The 20,271-nt window shown below is 38.6% G+C and overlaps 1 protein-coding gene across 1 annotated transcript in view; it reads right to left on the bottom strand.

Annotated features, from left to right (window-relative positions):
* SH3RF3 (SH3 domain containing ring finger 3) overlaps positions 1–20,271 on the bottom strand; it is a 351,630-nt gene that overhangs the window by 305,780 nt on the left and 25,579 nt on the right.

The following is a 20,271-nucleotide window of genomic DNA, read 5'->3' as shown; positions in this document are numbered from 1 at the left end:
ATGAATGTAGAAGTGCAGAGAACATTTTTGTATTGTGGTTTTGTGTTCCTAAGGTAAATCCCTAGGAGTGGCATTGCTGGATCATTTGGAAACTCAATTTCCAGCTTTCGGGGGAACATATTGTTTTCTAAAATGGCTGGACTAGATGGCATTTCCACCAGCATGAATGAAAAGTCCTTTGTCTCCACAACCATGCCAGCACCAGTTATTCTTGTTCTTTGTCATGTGTGCCAGTCTCTGTGATAATTTTTCCTGTGCCATTTGACTATCTGTATTTCTTCTTTGAGGAAATGTTTGTTCATTTCTTCTCCCCAATTTTTTGATGGAGTTAGATGTTTTGTCATTGTTGGGTTCTGCCAGTTCCTCATATATCTTAGATATTAACCCCTTATCAGATGGGTATTGGGTGAACAGTTTCTTCCGATCTATAAAGATTCTTTGTATTCTGGTCAAAATTTTCTTTGAGGTGCAGAAGCTTCTTAGTTTTATGTAGTCACATTTGTTTAATTTTCTTGGACAGTGGTATTCCTTCCTTAAAATGCCTTTAGACTCTATGTCATGAAGTGTTTTGCCTACATTATCTTCTATATACCTTATATAATTTCAGGTGTGATATCATGGTCTCCAATCCATTTTTATTTGATCATGGTGCATCCCACCACAAATTTTTTTGATTCTCAAAGTTTCTAGGTCTAAATTTTGAGATCATAATACATAGCAATTTTCAGAATAATCCCTGAGTACTTAGAGAAGAATTTACATTAGCAAACACACTAACTATATGAACTTGTTACAGAAGATTATCTAGAGCTCATGTTGAGTCACATACATTTCCATAAGTATGCTGGTAGAGTTAAGTGAAATAAAACACAATATTATATCTCCAATATAATCAAAGGAAGGTAAGTCAAGGAGTGATACTATTATTAACCTAAACCCTACAAATTAGAGCAGAGAAAAAGAGGTCTAAAAGTTAAAACAACTTTAGTAAATAAAAAATGTCAGTTTATCTGAAGATAATACAGGAAATGCCTTGCAATGTAGGAAATATAAAGTTACTTTGCTTGGTAAAATGGAACCTCATTATTTTATTTAGCTCCAAAAGAGGAACTAAATTTATAGCAGAATATATTTCAGTTACATGATGCAAAAAAAAATTTTTTTAAATGTCTGTTTGGGGAGTTGGAGTGGTGGCGCAGCAGTAGGGCATTTGCCTGGCACATGACTGACCTAGGATAGACCATAATTTGATACCCCAGCATCCCATGTGGTCCCCAAGCAAGGAATGATTTCTAAGCACATAGCCAGGAGTAACCCCTGAGTGTCACCGGGTGTGGCCCAAAAACCAAAAATATTTGTTTGGGGCTTCCTAATAAATCCCCAGGGATTTGGAAAGCCACTTCTAGTGATTTGTAGTCAACCAGTCTGGCAGTTCAACGCAAAGATCTAAGAAAGTGGTTACTTGAGTCCTTCAGGACTGGAGAAGGACATAAACACCCTGGTGGTGTTCACAGTACTTTAGGACCATGCCTACTATTGATAGGAACTAGGGTGGCTTATGGTACCAAAGATCATTTGGGATTCTGCAAATACAAGGCGCAGGTTTTTGCATACTTTCTTGGTACTTCTTGTCCCATAGTAGTAGATCTTTATCACTTGTTTGCAAGTATATTGCCATACGCAAAATATGCTATACACAACAATTGCATAGCATATTGTTTTGGAAAGAGATATAGAAACCACCAGCTAAATAAAATATTTATTTAGAAAAATGAAAGAAATTTCTTTATTAGATTAGATCAGTGTTGAATAAACCCAAAAGAAAATTTGAAAAATATGATATGAATTTCCAGTGACCTGGAACAAACCAGTACACAAAAAGTATCCTCAAATGTTTATTCCTTCCACACCATCTCCAGAACAAAGCAATATGAACTTCTCTCTGTCTGGTTCTCGTAGCATAGATAGCAATACAATTTTCTCTTAGTCTTTGAAAAATTAACATGATTAGGGTTATCACCCATTATCAGAACCTCTGGGTGGGAGCCCTGCTGTGTGCAAGGCCATGTACTTTAGGGTACTAGAAGTGGTGAAGTTTGCAGAGACAGTGAAGAAGCAGCTTAACTGTCTGCACTGCCTGGTTATTTTCTGATAAATAGAAAACCTTACATGGTGTTTTCTACTATTGATGCCAGTATCCAGGAATCAGTTTTAATCTCAAAATTGAAATCTGCTTTAAAAGGAAACAAAATGGCCATAACAGATTCCACATTTCTAAAGAGAACGTGTCACAAGAAACACCATAGCAAAAGAAATGAGTCTTAATATTTCTTTCCAGGATGGTTATTAATTGTGGCCTTATCTTATGGACTGGAAATATGAACCAAGATCATGAAAATCGGTATGGGAAAGCTTACACCAATCTCGGTTTTTTCCTAAACATCTGTGCTTCAAGAGAGTTTTCATTCTAACATCTATAGTCATTGGCATAAAACTGTTCCTATTAACATCGTCTTCTGAGTCTTAACAACCTCAAAACGTCATCAAAAAAGACCCAATGGGGCCAGAGAGATAGCATGAAGGTAAGACGTTTGCCTTGCATGCAGAAGGATGGTGGTTTAAATCTCAGCATCCCATATGGTCTCCTGAGCCTGCCAGGAGCGATTTCTGAGCATAGAGCCAGGAGTAACCCCTGAGCACTGCCGAGTGTGACCCCTCCAAAAGAAATTTTTTTAAAAGTCCAAATATTAAATTTAAGCTTTATGGGCAATGTTGTCTTTATAGGAACTACTCACCTTGGTAGAGCCATGAGAAACTGTGAACAAGGTAAATAAGGTTGTGCTATAGTAAAAATAACCTTTTCTTCCTTGATAAAGATGCTGTCCCATGGACTATTAGTTTAGTCTCTGAAAAATTATCTAAGAGTATGACTTTAACTGCAGCAGAAATATACTTTGTTATCTGTCCAAATTATCCTAAGCCAGAATCATATGAGTTAGGGGTGACTTAATAAATAGTTGAAAGCCCCCACTAAAACCCTAGAATAAAATGTCATCTTTTATTTGAATTATAGGCTTTGAACTGAGCAGTCTTTAAGGTTCTTTCCAACTCCACATTTCATAATTCTAAAATATGTAACTCAAGTTTATATTTAATTTCCATAAAGGAAAAAGTCTAAGATTAAAGATCACAAAGATACAAAATCTGATTAAAAATAATATATTATCAATACATAAACTTAAAACCCAACGAGAATGAAGTTGACATTTCCTATATATCTTACACTTCAGAGATGACTGACATTGGTATGTCGGTAAAGTTTTGCCGACATCTGTGTAGACATGCAACATATTATATCATAATTATTGCAGCCATGACAACAATTTCCATGACAAGCAGTAACTTGGACTTTGCATACTTTTTTTTTTTGGTTTTTCAGGCCACACCCAATTGATGCTCAGGGGCTATTCCTGGCTAAGCACTCAGAAACTGCCCCTGGCTTGGGAGGACCATATGGGACACCAGGGGATTGAACCCCAGTCCTTCCTTGGCTAGCGCTTGCAAGGCAGACACCTTACCTCTAGCACCACCTTGCCAGCCCCTGCATACTTCTTTTAGAGAAAAATTAGTGGCATCTTCTAAGTAATACTGTGCTATAATATACATACTGAGCTAAAATGCTCTGATCAGAGGGAGCTGTCAAGAGCATTTCTGCTCCTTCTAATGGTCCACTCCTTTTACTTTTAGTGGGTTGAGCCTGACCAACAAGGAAGAAGTGCCTCTCACTTTTATAAAAAGGAAGAAAGAATAGCATCTCTCACAGAGGAGCATCACAGAAAGCTTCAAGCAATGACTCTACCCATGGACTTCAGCAAGATGTTATATAGCTGATAAAAATATCCACAGTCCATCAACAGCTGGAATGCCAAGGAAGCAGTTCAGATTATGTAGAACTGCAGAATTGCCGCGGACAATGAAATGAGGGAAAGAGAAAGAGCATGAAGGTAAATCACACCATTAACAGGCAATTCTTCAGCAACTATAAAACTATAACTACGTTGCAATAAACTATTAAATAAACTATGGTACCTCAATTAAAAAATAAAATTCAAACACACATATAATATATTCCTCCTATAACATCTACAATGAAAGTCTTCTAATTCCAAAACTATTTTAAAATATTCTCATTTTTATTTCATTACAGGGAGATACACAGTTACAAAGCTGTTCATGATTAGATTCAGTCATATGTCATATATTGTCCAACAACCGGCCTTCAACAGTACAAATTTCCCACCACCGCTATCGCAGTTTCCCTTCTGTCCTTCCCCTGACTGCCTCTACTGTAGATATTTTTCTCCCTCTACCTCCCACCCACACACAAATATTTCCTTTTTTCCTTTTAGACACTGTGCTTTGCAATAGTGTTACTGAAAGGGTATAATGTATATTATTTTGCCTTTTATCTGCACCCAGTTCTTGTCCAGAGTGATTTTTATCCAATTATTATTGTCATAGTAGTTCCTTCTCTATCCTAAGGTACTCCCCTACTCTTTGTGACAAGCTTCCTTTCATGACCAGTCCTCCTGAGCTTTGCCTTTTATTTTTAAGGAGGAAACACAGACACCACTGGCAGCAAGAAAGACCAATCAAAGTCAGTGTGAATGAACTTGTTCTAAGGTTTCCTTGACGCTTAGGGAAGAGTGAAGGTGACTTTTCAGCACTTAATACTCAGCACTCAAGACATTGGTTCAAGAGATCTTTGCTACAGAGGAAATTGTGGTGACAATGCATCAACAGCTGTGCTCAAGAAAACTTAGCTGCTATGAATCCTGCCACTTTGGCATGACTGCTAGCTGACTCATCAGCACATTCCAGATGGCTCCCCATTCCAATTGGCCTTGGGGTCATTTCTTAGAGTTTGGAAATGATGAGACAGTATCAAGTTTTCCCTTTGCTCCAAATCAAGCAACCAAACAGATCCTCATCCCTGGATGCTGCCTGTTATTGCAAAATAGAGGTTGCTCAGTTCAAAACCAAGTTTGCAAAGAAACAATTTCTCCACAACCAAAGGAAGGAGTGATGACTCAGTTCTCCACATGTTCATGTATTTTATGGGAACACAAAATGAGGTTTTCACAGATGAATCCATATAAAACATGAATTGATTGTTTCCAACCACGAATATGATGCCTGCCTGGAGCAAGCAATCCACTTCTCCCCTTCCAATCTAAAGTGTGTTTTGGCTTCTCCCTCTGGTGACCAGGAGTTTGAACTAGAAGGCTGGTGGATAAAGGATAAAAGGAGAACATGCAGAAGAGAGAGTCCATCATGTGAAAGCCTACAGGACCAAATTTTCTAGGGCTTCAACAAAACAAACCCCAAGAGCCCTGGGATGTTACTTCCCAAACGAAACATCTCTGAGTCGCTCTGCACAGACAATGGATAGCAAGAAGGAAATGACACCATTTGTCTTGGGTTCTTCTGCTTCTCCACGAACAGTAGTCCTAAATGTGCCTGTGAGATCAAGTGTGAAACATCTTTCTAATAAAGGAAGAGGCAGAAGCATGAAGTATAGACAATTATTATTTCTGAGAGGGATGAGAATTTCAGATCTTTGCTAAAATGTCTCCTGAATACATCTTATTTTCTGTGCACATACACACAGAAGCTAATAACAAATCATATAATTATATTTAAAGATGACAAAAACTCTGAATTTGGGGTAGAGGTACATCTCAGAGGTTCTCAGAAGTTCTCAGTGGGTATTCCTGACCTGTTCGAGGGCATCTTCCAATGGTATTGAGAGACCCAATGATGCTAGAGTTCAACCAGGGCCTCTTATGTACAAAACATTCTTGCCCAAAACTCTGAATTCTTAATCAACTATAAAAAATACACAGATATGGCTAGGAGATAAAACAACTTCTACCAGATAGATGCATGTAATCAGCCAACATCTAATTTTCTCTTTTCATTCTCCTAGTCTGGGAGAGAGCTTCATAGTAAGTAGTCCAAGGAAAGTAGGACCTTAGTAAACAAAGGAAGCAAACAGACCCTCCTTTTCAGGGTATGAGCTATGGGACTTTCCAAACAGGCTTACTAGCCCAGAATATACTTCACACTCCATGTCCTAGGGAAGTACATCCTTGGATGCCTCTGAGTCCCAACTCAGAGGACCAATTTCAGATGTCTGAAGACAGGAAGTAGCTAGTGTGGAACCACTCTAAATTGCAGGCAGCACTCAGAAGGCACCCTAAAAGATACGAGAGCAAAGAATGAAGCATCTAGCCCCTTGAAATGTCTCCTAAAAAAGACTGTGAGCATCCGGAATTACAGGCCTAATGCCTGCCACTCCTGCCTGTGCCTGGCACCTAGTTCATACTGAGCAAATACTTGTTTCATGAGTGAATTATCCCCTTAGATGAGGAACAGACTCAAATCCTCAGCTGCAGTAAAGGAAAAAAGAGACAACTAAGTTGCATACACTCTGGTATCATACTCTTAAGAGCAAATACGGGATTGCTGGTCTCAGAATTGAATCCTGCCTGCTTTTCCACACAGCCACCTTGAACAGTATTCTAAAACAGCTCATTTCCTAAAGAAACATCAACATGCATGTGAGCTAGTTTCCATTTAAATGTTTCAACAAAAATGTCATGTGTATCTAACATGGAACATCTGTGATGTACACAAAAAAAACAAAGGCCCAAATTAGTATGATCAGAGAAACAGGATTTAACATCTCTTTCCTTGTAGGTTAAAACATCAAGTTCTCTGTGTTCTAAAAATTCACATTTTTTCCACCTAAGTAAAGTCCCAGAAACGTTGAAATAATATGTTCAGACACATTCTCCAAGTCCATTACATTCACAGTCATCTTTCTGCTGCAAGGATTGTCAGACTATTCAGCAAAGAGAAATCTTATCTTCTGGACAACTTAGAGGAAATAGAAAAGGAAATAGACCAGTGAACAAACTAGTACAAACAGAGACATACACTCCTTTCTGGTTGGCTCTCCTCCATTCCAGGGAGCTGAGCAATCTTAATCTTCATCATCATCACTATCATTTTCATAGCACAAGTTTCAGAAAATTAATTTCAAACCACTAATGGAAAGCATTATGAACTGAGCAAAAATAAGATGCTTATATCCCAGCAAGAAAAATAATTCCAAGAAATGCTAAATTCTTGGAGACAGGCCAGCATTGTACCCAAGTTGATATTTTTAAACCATGAAGGAAGTCATGGCTATCGTTAGATTACAAATTTACACAGACCATGGAAAAAGTTGACTCTTCAGAGACTCCTTAGTGCTGGCTCCTCAGTTACAAGTGCCAAGGCCCAGTGAGAATCCTCTTAACATGCCATCAGGTTGCTATTTACCTAGGTCACTCAGCTATACTAAGCCTTGCAAAGAAGAAGCTGGGAGGCATAGTATCAGCAAAGCCTACACATTATGCAGCATATAACTGGTGTCCAAAAGACCATTTTTTTTGGCAACCTTAACACAGGATAGAAAGATAGATTTTTTTTCAGGCCTAATTTCAACTGTGAGGTAGGTCATAAGCAAAGTGTACAGTACAGGCAGTCCCTCACCAAATTCTTTTTGATGAACAACCATAAAGAAAATCCATTCCTATGAGGGCTAGAAGGACCAGCCGATGATGTAAAGCTTACCACAAAGAGTGGTGAGTTCAGTTAGAGAAATAACTATACTAACAACTATCATGATAATGGTAGTGAGTGAGAGAAATAGAATGTTTCATATACAGGCAGGTAATGGGAAAGGAGGAAGATGGAGGGCAGTGTTGATGAGAACGTTGCACTGGTTAAAGAGGTGTTATTTTTTTAACTGAAACCCAACTACAAGCATGTTTGTAATCATGGTACTTAAATAAAGATATTATTTTTTTTAAATTACCACAAAAAATTAAAGACTATCCACTCCTAAAACAAGGAGATTTTAATGGGAGCTGCTTCCCATCCTTGATAGGACACCAGATACCAATTCTTTCTGGAGGATAAGAATTAAATATATTGAGGGACAGAGTGATAGTACAGCAGGTAGGGCATTTTCCTTGCCTGGGTTAAATACCTAGAACCCCAAATTTTTCCTTAAGCCTGCCAGGAGTGCTCCCTGAACAAAAACATGAGTAATTCTGAGCAACACAAAGTGTGGTACATAACGCCTCCCCCCCCAAAAAAAAAGTTTAAATCTAAGTATCTGTAATTAACACCTATACTGATTTAATGTAAACATCATGTCCAAGATTACTCATGTGGCCCAGACCTGCTTGTGTGGCTTTTTATAGTCTTACTAAATTATAGCCTAAAAGTCTGAAAACAATTTTACTCCTGGATTCTAACAGAATCTAAAGATGGCATGGATTCTGGAGAGCAACAACTCCCAGCTTCAGGAGTGACATCAAGAGGTCCAAGAAAGCCTCAATTATCAGGACCTTCCATCCTATTTCTACTTTTACTCACATGGGAATATGTTTCTATGTTCCAAAGGCACAGTATTTTCCACTATAAAACACCAACTACATGAGTAAAAAGCTACTGAAACTAGAGGATGCTCCACATCAGCCTGACATCAACGAAAGAAATGCACAGAATCCAGAGTCTTTAAATATAAGAGTCTGATACCAACTATAGCTAAAGTGTGAAAAAGTTTCACCGGGACCTTAAGAATGACTGGAGTTGGATAGACTGGTATGCCTGGAACCCAGAGTCTGTCTTCTGCCAATAAACTTCTGGGGTGAGGCCTTTTTGTAATCAGGTCAAGGATTTTTTCCCCATTTTCTCCATTTTTCTGGACCTATGCAAACATTGGCGATTGCCACTATCACACCTTTACTATATTTTTTTACTCTTATCCTTTAAGGACAAAAATACAACTTACTGAACATAAAAACAAATTACTGTAGTAGAATGCCTGTCTCGAAAACAGGCAGGGGGTGGGAGGGGGGAGAGGGTAATGTTGCACTGGAAGGGGGGTGTTCTGGTTATGACTGTAACCCAAATATGATCATGTTACTTAAATAAAAAATATATTTAATAAAAAAGCTACCTCTTGAAGCCCATTCTGAAGTTGGAACTCAGAAAAGATCACAAATCAGGTAAACTCAAAATTATTATCTATAATTCAAAAATAATGGCTACTAACACTCATTCCATCAGTTAGTCTTGGCAGCATTTTGTCACAGGCCTCTCATGAACACTGAAAGGAATCTACCTGGTCCACTCCTGCCACAGAACATTATGCCTAGCTCAGCTCACAATGGTCAGCTCACCAAGTCAGAGAAAACCCAAGAAGAGACAAATACTACTCAAGATTATTATTGCAGATGATATCCTCTGAATAGGGAAGCCCTCTAGGTAGCAAGGCTGACTGAAGTAACTGCCTTGCATTCATTTAACTCCTTGCTGCCTCCAAACAAAGGAAGGGTACCCCAGAGTAAACTCTTTTTTTTTTGGGGGGGGGGTTTCGGGCCACACCCGTTTGATGCTCAGGGGTTACTCCTGGCTAAGCGCTCAGAAATTGCACCTGGCTTGGGGGGACCATATGGGACGCCAGGGGATCGAACGGTGGTCCTTCCTTGGCTAGTGCTTGAAAGGCAGACACCTTACCTCTAGCGCCACCTTGCCGGCCCCTAGAGCCAACTCTTGTAATCACTGTGCTTTGACATCAACAGTCAAGGAGTCAGAATTAAAGTGAGAAGAGGAATGTACCTTCCAGACATAGTTTCCATCCCCATGGAGAGGTTTGGAACTTGGAACTTTATGATTTGCACAGCATAAGATTCACGGCCAATTTTATTCCCTAAAAGCAGACATTTTAAAGCTTAACTGAGATGTTCCAAGCATAATAAAGGCATATCTTATTTGGGTTTGTCGGATGATTTATTTTTAGCAAAATAAAAGCCTCCCATAAACTGTGCAAAACAACCTTCTTAAGATATCACATTTAGAGGAATCGCCATGAATTGTATAATTGTCCACTTAACTATTTGTGAACAAACAAGAATTTAAAAAATAGATAAATCTACTAAGCCTGATGTCATGAAGTTTATCCACTTACAGAGAATTCAGACACAGAGCCATACAAATGTGCAATGACATTCCAAAGGGAGGAAAAACATAAAATGTGGAGCCCCACCTATCTACTGGTCACCTCTGATCAGGCATAAATCAGCAAAGTTGACACAGTCTTCTTAAATCACAGATGAGGCAAATCTTGAGACAGCTAGTAAGTCATATTACAGACAACATATGCCAAAAAGATACCCTATTTGCATTGCTCTATCACATCTCCTGCCCAAGACTTCTCTTAAATATTTAAATAAACTAGAAACCCTGCTTTCAACTAAAATGCCACTTCTCTCCTCTTTTATTTTTTTTTCTTTTGAGCTTTACCACTCAGTAAAGCTTTCTTTATTCCTTATTGAGTGATAAAGCTCTCCAAAAATTGGGCATGTGCGCCAGCCCTGAGCATATTCTCTCCTCTTTTAAATACAAGTCACACCGATTTTAAAAAGTTGAAGGAGAAAAAACACACATGACAAAAAAACTATCATAAAGGAGTACTCTGAACTCAGTACTCAGAAAAAATTGATTCATAAATCCATTTTGCTATTTTTTTATTCTGAGTTGACGTTTTCCCTTGGAGCATCTCTGTAGGTGTGCTAGTGTTTTGTCACTACCACTGCTACTACCTTACTGACACCTAATTGAAATAAGGGGACATCTACAAATAGAGAGACTTATATGTATAGTATATAATGGTACACAATAACAAGCTATAATCCTAATAGTCAAAAATTGCTCTTTTAAGAGTCCTGGGTGATAGCCCAAGTGTAAAGCCCATGCCCAAAATTCACAAGGCCCCAAGTTTACTCCTCAGCAATGCATGATCCTCTGAAAAGTTAAAGATTGAGCCCTGGGACACCCAGCACTGCACTACTAAGCCTGATCCCCAAACTAACAAACCCATTCGGGACAAGCATCATCATCATTATTGGGTGTGGATCCTATTTTACAACAACAAAATATTGGGCCTGGCACTAAATAGTACAGCAAGTAAGGCAGTTGCCTTACACACGAGCAACCTAGATATGATACCTGATACCCCGGATGGTTCCTCATGCCCTGCCAGGAGTGATCTCTGAGTGAAGAGCCAAGAGTAAACCCTGAATACAGCTAGTTGTGATCTAAGCAAATATTATAAGAATGAAACATAAATAATCAAATATTAATAGCATTTAAGTAGTTAAATTGACAAGATTTTTACTTTGAGTTAGTAAAAATTTAAAGATTTTTTCCTTGTTTTCTAGTTCCCAAATTGTGTTCAGAAATTCACCCCTTGACTTCCTCAAATTTTCCTTTGAAATTTCCTCAAAATAATTCATTGAATAATATTTTCATGAATAATCTTTTCTTACTAACTGCTATGACTCAGTCCAGAAAACAATGTCTAAGTAGAAAAAGGAATAACACTATATAAATGAACTCTGCATAATAATATAACAAAAAGATTTTCTTTAACATCAAAACTAAGATGGAGGCAGCCACATTAAGGAGTTCTTGCACCGCTTAGCAAGTGAGCGATTTCAAAACTCACCAGAGCTCACCTGCGCAGCTTACCGGAGTTATTTATCAACATAATGAGCACAAATTTGGGGGCAAATGAGTAGACTCTACGGTCAAAAGAAAAGAGAAGTTAAAGTCATGTATCTAGAACATGTTATGTTCCATTTTTCAAATGTAGTAGATGCTCAACACAAGGTACCTATGGAAACACTGAGTGTCTCCCAGACACATACACTCTGAGAGTAGTATTTCTCCCTTAGTCAAGTAAGGATTCTTGTATGCCTATGAAGTAGAAGTCTGGGAGCGAGAATGGAGCAACTAAAATTCCCTCTTGCAAGGTCACTGGACCAAAATATGTCAGTCTTAAAGTGCTTTAAGTGTGACACTTCATCCAGTACTTAGCATATCAGCAATATCTTCTGTTCTCCTGTGCTCCTGTCATAACTATAATCTTCCTGCTTTCTGTCACCATAGGAAATAAGAGTGTGAGACATAATCCCATGATCAGATCCTGACTGAAAAGTCTTTTTCTTCCCACTCTTCCTATGATGTCTTTTATCCTCTAGCAGTGGCATCAACATATATACATCATTCATCTCCACTGCTGCCTACACTGTCTTCACAAGGTGTGTAGATATGCCCCAGAAGCCCAGCTGGTGTGCACACCAAAGGTTTGCTCCTTTCACCAGGTCCAAAAACAAACCTACTTGCTCTGTAAGCAAAATGATCCATATGAGCAGTTTGTTCATAGAGTGTGACTGGAAGCTGATGACCTAAAGCAGGCTGCACTTATTAAAAGAGAAAATCTTGAAAACTAGGACAATGTCACTCTATAGGTGTGAACACATAACATATCACCAAGGCCCATTATCATAGGAGTGGAAAATAAATCTGTGAAGGAAAGTGACTATCTTCTTTTATATTCTAATAGAAATTCTAGTAGGTTTTGAAAAGAAAAACAATTTGGGACTTCTCCATTGTTTTTAGTTTAGATTGCAATGGTCCAGCTGTGGTGTATGAAAATGTCTTAACATCACTAAATAAAGAAACCAAGGCCTACCACAAAGGAAGTAAGAGCCAGTTTCTGCCAACTATAGATTGTACATAAATTTTCAGAGATTTTTCCTGACAGGACATATCACACTAGTAGCTTAGAATTGACTGAGGTGAGGGCATTTAAACTTTGGAAACTAACAAAATGCACAAGTGAGTTCTCCCCTTCTTTTCCCTCTCAGAACCTAAAGAATATTATTTGAACCCAAAACTCTGTCTTCAAACCTTACTCGCACTTCACTGTCTTAGAAAATGCTGACAGGAAATATAATATTAACAACCAAATGCAAACAGCTATGCCATACCATAGAATACATACATTCATACATACATACATACATACATACATACATACATACATACACACACAAACACACACACAACCACACACATAATATAGAAATCTTGCCAGACTAAGAATTCCCTGAGTATCTGACACTAATAGAAGGTGCATTCCTCTCCCCCGACACACAATCAGTGGAGTTCAACTTAGAGGCAAACACATGATCCCCAGGATCATGGAAAAATCTCATTATAAAAACAAATTAAAGACCCACATCCCACAGCCGTCACCATGTCCACTGATTGGCCAGCTGCCTAGACTCATTTTTTTTTATCTTGAAAGAGATGTAAACCAAGCCACACACACACACACACACACACACACACACACACACACACACACACACAAATCATGGTTACAATGGTTTCGCTGAAAACTGGAGTACTTTTTGGAGCAGGCAAAGCCTACTCTGCAAAAAGCCTCAACAGTTGCACCCACAATCACTTTTACCAATAATCTCTGCAGAGATACCTAACCAACCAAAACTCCAAGTATGCTTTTTTGGTGCTGAGATCTTGAGGTTTTGTCAGAGTAAATGAAAGCAGCACACTACTCCCTTCCATAGCTCCAGAAGCCCTAGCAGCCAAGTCCCACAGTCACTGCAGTGTCAACCACAGAAGCTAAAATTCCTGAACCCTGTAGCTGCATAGATGGCTGTGCAGTACCTCTAAATTTCTCATCACTGAGACGTTAGTAGGAATACATCAAATTACAAACAAAACCAATAACAAAATCATCAACTAGCAACAAACCACTTAGTAAAACCCTTCGGACAATGATGCAATGACCCCTTTGTAAGACATAATAATTTTCACAAATTTTCTTTTGCTGTAGTTTTTAAAAAACTAACTCTATTGCCACTTACTTGTAGACAAGCAATAGAAAGTAAATTATTTTGTACCTGCCAAAGGGGCAGACTTGAGGGCGGATAGGAATCTATGAAGAATGGTGGTGGGATTGGTATTAGAACATAAAATGGCAGGAACAAGTGTATTATGAGCAACTATATAAAACATGGTGTTTAAAGTAGTAAAAATTGTTATAAAACAAAGTCTTAGGAAGGATCAGGGGGCAGGAAAAACATTAAGAAATAATATCCATTTCTCTCTTCCTCACTCACTTCATTCTCCCTTCCTTCTCTTTCTTCCTTCTCTTTTTTTCTTTCTTTATTCCTTCCTTCCTTTCTTTTTTCTTTCTTTTTCTCTTTTTTCGTGTCTACAGAATGCAGAAAAATAACATCCAGATCACAAAAATTAAATCAGTCAGTCCATCTATCAAACTATAAGTGCCTTCTTTCAACAACAAATAATTAAAAATAGATCCAGATACCATAAAAAAAAACATTATTTTGGAGAAAACAAGAGCAATTACCAGTGTTTTATTTTTACATTAGACTGTGTGAGGAGGGCCTTATATTACTATAAATCATGAAGTTACAAGACTTCCAAACATCAAAACATCTATTATTTCCTTTCCTAGAAAGAGCTCCCATTAGCTCCTTTGAGGATACCTAAAGGTCCTCATGATTTCTGTTTTCTGAGACTGGAATCATTTGTATCATCAGAATTAACAAAGATGATGCTCTAAGCTCACATATCAAAACAAAGTGAGAGTGAGATAAAGACATTCAAGTATCTTTAACTCCTGGCTCCAGGCAGAATCAGACTAGCCTCAACCAGTATTCTCAGTGGTTACATTCCCAAGGGACACAAAGGCTACACTAAATTCTGTCTCAGTTTTCAGTGGCAGAGAGCTGCACATCAATTTCCAAAATCCATAGGAAAGTAATCACTACCCAATAAAGAATGTACATCTGTATGAGAGAAGAAAACTTTAGTCTTCCTAAAAGCAAGCAAAAGGTTCTCACAACCAAGAAAAAGTGAGGATGAAGCTTCTAGTATTTTCTTCAGTTTCCAGTCCAGTGACATAAGATTAAGTTTCTTGTCAAGGACTGAACTGTTCCTCTCCTCTAACAGGCTAGTGGGGGAACACTGGGGGTTGAGGGATGTATGAAAAGTGAAACCTTGATTTAAAAACTTCTAAGTTGTCAGAAAAACTTCTTGAGCTACTTTTATTTGAACTTAACACTTCATAGGGGTTTTACCAGTGATACCAAAATGTTTTGTGTTCACAGAAGTCTTCAGTTAGATTAATAACACATGTAAGATAAGCACCCCAGCATGAGTCCTTATCTTTCTAGCTGACTTTGTTTAAAAGATATTTGTAGACAAAAAACAGGAGGTATCCTTCAATAACTCTTCTCTCTGTCAGTCGAATCTTGAGCTAGCACCTATACATTCCCTCAGTGATTTTAAGATACTCCCCTAGAGCTTGCTAGATAGCTTATAAGATTGGGTCTCCCAAGTACCTCCTGGAGCAACATGATGGGTTAGACCCTCCACCCCCACAGAGTGAGCTCCAAACACCAAAAAAGACATACCCAATGAAGTGGGAGCAGATGCACAACATATGACACCATGATAGAGTATAAATCTGTGACAATGACATACAGACTGTAATCTTCATAACACCCAGAAAATTAACAAAATGGGGGGTCAGTAGTGCTCACTCCCATGTACCTTAGCAGGTGGATGGAAAGGGAATCCTAAAGGACCATCTCCTGCTCCTCCCATACTTCCAGTCTTTGCTGTGAACTGATGCTAGACAAGTGATCAAGATTGCTAAACACTACTGGGTGAGGGAAGAGCTAGTGTATGAATTACTCATGTAAGAATGTCTATGTCTTTGAGTTACCTGCAACTCATGTTTAACAGAAACAGTTTCACTGGTGCTGACCATAACTGAACACAGAGAAAACCAAGAGCACTCCAGGAAGCATCAAAGAAATTCGCTTCTATGTAAATAGCTCATTGCTGCTGTTCAGACGCATCTCTATTTTAAATTACACTAGAAGTACTGTTTCCCCTAGAAATGCACTCTCCCCACTTCCTAGAACTACTACCCCCCCTCCCCTTAGCTTATACTTCAATCAAAGCGACTGGAACACTGCCTTTTGTCAGCAATAATTTCCACCTAATCCTTACCCACCGCAGATAGGCATTCCAAGATTTACATCTCCCCAGTAGCACTCCTTAGTAACCATACTATCTAGGAGTAAAGTATACACTCCCAGATCAGCCTCATAATTAATCCAAACCTACCGCCCAGAGTGGTGGCAACTCTGAGGAAGCCTTTGAGTCAGAAACGGTGAGTCTGAAGCCCAGGTCACCAGTTTTTTAGTATCTAAGTGTATGCATTCTCCACTGAAAATCAAGGACTAAAAACACACTTATTTTGCTTAGTTACGTTGAGAAAATCAAATGACATGAGGCTTTCTGGTCTGACCATACCTTGGTGTAAATTAAGTTGAGGTCTTGGTTTCAGTGCCACCCCCCACATTTGTAGTTGCTGAACAAAGATGATGAACAAAGAAACCTCTTAACAACTGAAGAGTGTAAACATCCATTATTTCATTTTGTGGATTTATCATTTTTTCCTAAAACAGAAAATTAAATCTGCAAAAATGATTCTAAAAATATGATATAAAATTTTGATATAGCAAATGAATTGTAACTTGGGAAACATAAATAAAATGACCATAAAGCAAATCCTAAGTGCAGTGTAGACATTGTGTAGAGGATAGAAATGAGGATTATAAGGGAACAGAGATTCTTATGGCCCCTGATCAACTATGAGTGGCTTGTCCATTAAGGGTTAAGACTGCAATTAGGAGGGGCCTCTGAGGGTAGTTGGCCCAAGGGTATATAAACCCTGGGCTGAAGTGCATTAATGTTGTCCCTGTTGGATAGTCAATGGAATGTCTCTGGATGGTCACTGCCAAATTGCTGGAGAAATTGCTGGATTCTCAGCTTCCGCTCTTTGCTGCCTCTCTGTTTCCTTTTCTCTTTTCCTCTCTTTGGATGACTCCTTGTCCTAATCCCATCCTTGGAGCTCTTTCTCCCTCTCTTGGCCTAGGGGGTTGGCTGCAAGGCCAGGATTTTGCCTCTCCCTTGATTAAACCCTGTTTCTAATGCTTTCCTGTTGGGTTCACTGGAGAAAGAAGAGGATGAAATATAGAAAGAATTTTCTCACTGCCAGACTGCAATGCTTCCCATTTGTGACACTACTGCTGGGCAGCAAGACTTTTCCTGGGATCAGTAAGACAACCAAATTAATACACTATTTTCTGTTTGGGCATCCAGCAGTGCATGCAAACAATGGCAAATGATTGTGCATTTATTATTTATCAGAGCCCTTGTATGTCTTCCCATTCTAATTGAGGTTTTCACAATTCATAGCACTTGCAACCTGAAGTTGTGGAGCTGCCTAAACTAGAGGTGGTATGTCTTCAGCTTGCGTTTCTTATGTGGGGGGAAACTGCCTTGGTTTAGAAGTCTGGCAAAAAAGAGGCCATGATTCTCTTTTAGCCTCTTAATAGTCATAGTGTCCTCGGCAAATCATGTAATCTCTTGTGACTTCTGTTGCCATCTAAGAAATGATGTTAGAACATATAGCAAGGTGGTCTCCAGGGAAAATAATGAGAACTATAATGAAATATGTAAAACTCCTCAGCCAGTTAATAACTTAATTTTCTGAGATGACATTACAACCATCTGGGGAATCAAATTCAATATCTCATATTGTTCACAAGTGATAAGAATACTGAGGTGCTATATGCATCAGCAAAGAACTACCGTATTTTCCGGCGTATAAGATGACTTTTGAAACAAAAAAAAGTCAACCAAAAATCCGGGGTCATCTTATACACCGAGTATATCTCGAAAAAAATGTTTCAATATGTCACTAAATGAAAATTGTCTGGATATTGCCACAAAACGAATTTTCCAACACCATCCTACACCAATCACTGCCAGACTTCTCGGACCGCCAATCCAAGCAGGCTTTTTTTTTTTTTTTTGTGGTTTTTGGGTCACACCCGGCAGTGCTCAGGGGTTACTCCTGGCTCCATGCTCAGAAATTGCTCCTGGCAGGCACGGGGGACCATATGGGACGCTGGGATTCGAACCGATGACCTCTTGCATGAAAGGCAAACGCCTTACCTCCATGCTATCTCTCCAGCCCCCCAAGCAGGCTTTTTATGCATGCAAATTAGACAATGTTCTGTACCGAATCTACACTGTAAAAAGCCTGCTCAGATTGGCCAGAGTCAGAGAGGAAGTCTATTACAGTATAACCTTTGAATCATTGTTGTAATTGGCTCACTGTGGAAGATACAGTTGCAACACAGGAACATTCTGTCTTATACAGCAAATATAGGCCTAAACCTATGTTTTAACTTTAAAATTAGAGGGTCGTCTTATACGCCGGAAAATACAGTATCTTTATTCACCAGAGACTCCTGAAGCCTTTCCAAGTGTCAGGTATGAAAATATGACCAGGAAAAGAAGTAAGTATATGTAATAAGTGATCTGTGTGATTCCACTGTGATTCCAGGTAGAAATCAACATTTATTAACTTTTTTACTTCATTTAAAGTATTTGAATTGAAAAGGAAGCAGTAAGCATTCCTGTTAGCTATAATTAAAAAGTATTCCTTCACTCATCTCAGCAGAGGAATAGTTCTAAATACATCGTTGGGTTCTAAATACATAATAGTTCTAAATGCATAATTTTTTAAATTTTATCTTGAGATTCATAATTAGTAATTCTCCCCTGAATTAGTCAAATGTCCTAAAAACAAAGAGGAATTTGTCCTTCCCCAAAAGTGTTATCTAGATTAGAAGAATAAGCACGCCAAGCCCTGAAGAGAACCATGCATATGAAATGCAGTCAGGATCTTGCTACATGTATCATCCATAACTCACCAAGTTAACTTGAGGCAGCGACAAGTGCACCAGTCTAGAAGTTTGGCTCCCATCTGCTCAGGTTAACTACAATTTGAAATGTAGAACTAGGAGAATGGCTAGCAGGCCAGCATTCTTTTAAAAGGCAGCCAAGACAGAGAGAAGACTCGTGTTGTTGAAAATATAGTCTAGTTTTTGTATGTACAAAAAAAAAATGTGAAGGGGATATGGCGAAATCAAAAGATAGTACAGTAAGAGGCTATAAAATGACCCAAAAATAAGCAAGAAATTTTAAGTCAAACAATCATACTTGAAGCAATAAGTAGAATGATTTTATAAAAATGTCCAACAAAATAGTTCAAATAAAAAAAAAGAAATGTAACCCCAGAGCTTGACACCTTTAGCTGAGCTGTCTGGTTATAACCTAAGGTTAATTTTAATGCCCAGTATCTGCCATAATGTTCTATCACCAAAGAAGAACTCAAGTCAACTGAGGGATGGATCTTTTGGCCCTATCTGCCAGAAAGGTCTGTGGTCTGCTGTATCTCAAATTCTGGACCTCACATATGCAATGCATCTGCTCTAACATCCAGTGTTCTTGACCCCTGAAGACTGAAATTTGGAGGACTACAGCAAAATACAGCTAGTAGGGCATTTGCCTTACAATGCAAATAAAGACTTACTCTGGCTTAATCCCCAGCACCCTATATTTTTTCCTAAGTCTTACCAAATATGATCCCTGAGCACAGAGCCGGGAGCAAACTCTGGATATGTCCTAAAAACAAATAAAAATAATAAAGACATGAGATTTGGTGAAGAAAAAAAAAAAAAGAAAGAAAGGTCTGTGGTCTCATTGCAGTAGGACAACTAAGATTCCCCTAGTCTGGTCTAGTGTTCACCTCACAACCTTCATGTTACTCTGCAAAGTACTGTTCCTGTTCAGTCCTTAGAAAACCCTCCTTTCCTTTTCAGCAGAGCCATGTTTCCAAACTACAGTAAGCAGCATCCTATCTGCCTTGCTAGACTACACCAAACAAATTTAAAAACCATTAAGAAGGTAGAGAAAAGCATCTGCTTTTGACTCTGAAAAATTGGGTTCTTGCTTTCTCCTTGAATACACACTTCATCATTCAGAGTAAATTAAATTTGTTTTGTCAGAAGAAATATTTGTTCATCTCACTCACAAAGATTTCATCAATATTAGTTTTGTTTTAGTAAAAAATAGTTGTCCCAATGCCATTTCTGCTGAACTCTGGACAGAGTTTCACAAGGACACTCTACCACAACTTGCTTCCAAGAGGATGTGGCCTATGCTGCACCACACATAGCCAGCCTCACCTGTGGTGCTGCTTTGATCACGAGTGTTTTCATTCCAGGGAATAAGGCTGGGTGCCAAGAGACCTCCATTCCAGGGAAGGGAACAGGCTAAATTGTCTATCAAGTTTGAAAGGGAGGTAATTCCCCTCTAAGAGAC

Source organism: Suncus etruscus, chromosome 9 (assembly GCF_024139225.1).
Source record: "Suncus etruscus isolate mSunEtr1 chromosome 9, mSunEtr1.pri.cur, whole genome shotgun sequence".
Taxonomy (NCBI): Eukaryota; Metazoa; Chordata; class Mammalia; order Eulipotyphla; family Soricidae; genus Suncus; species Suncus etruscus.
This window is presented reverse-complemented; position numbering and strand designations above follow the sequence as displayed.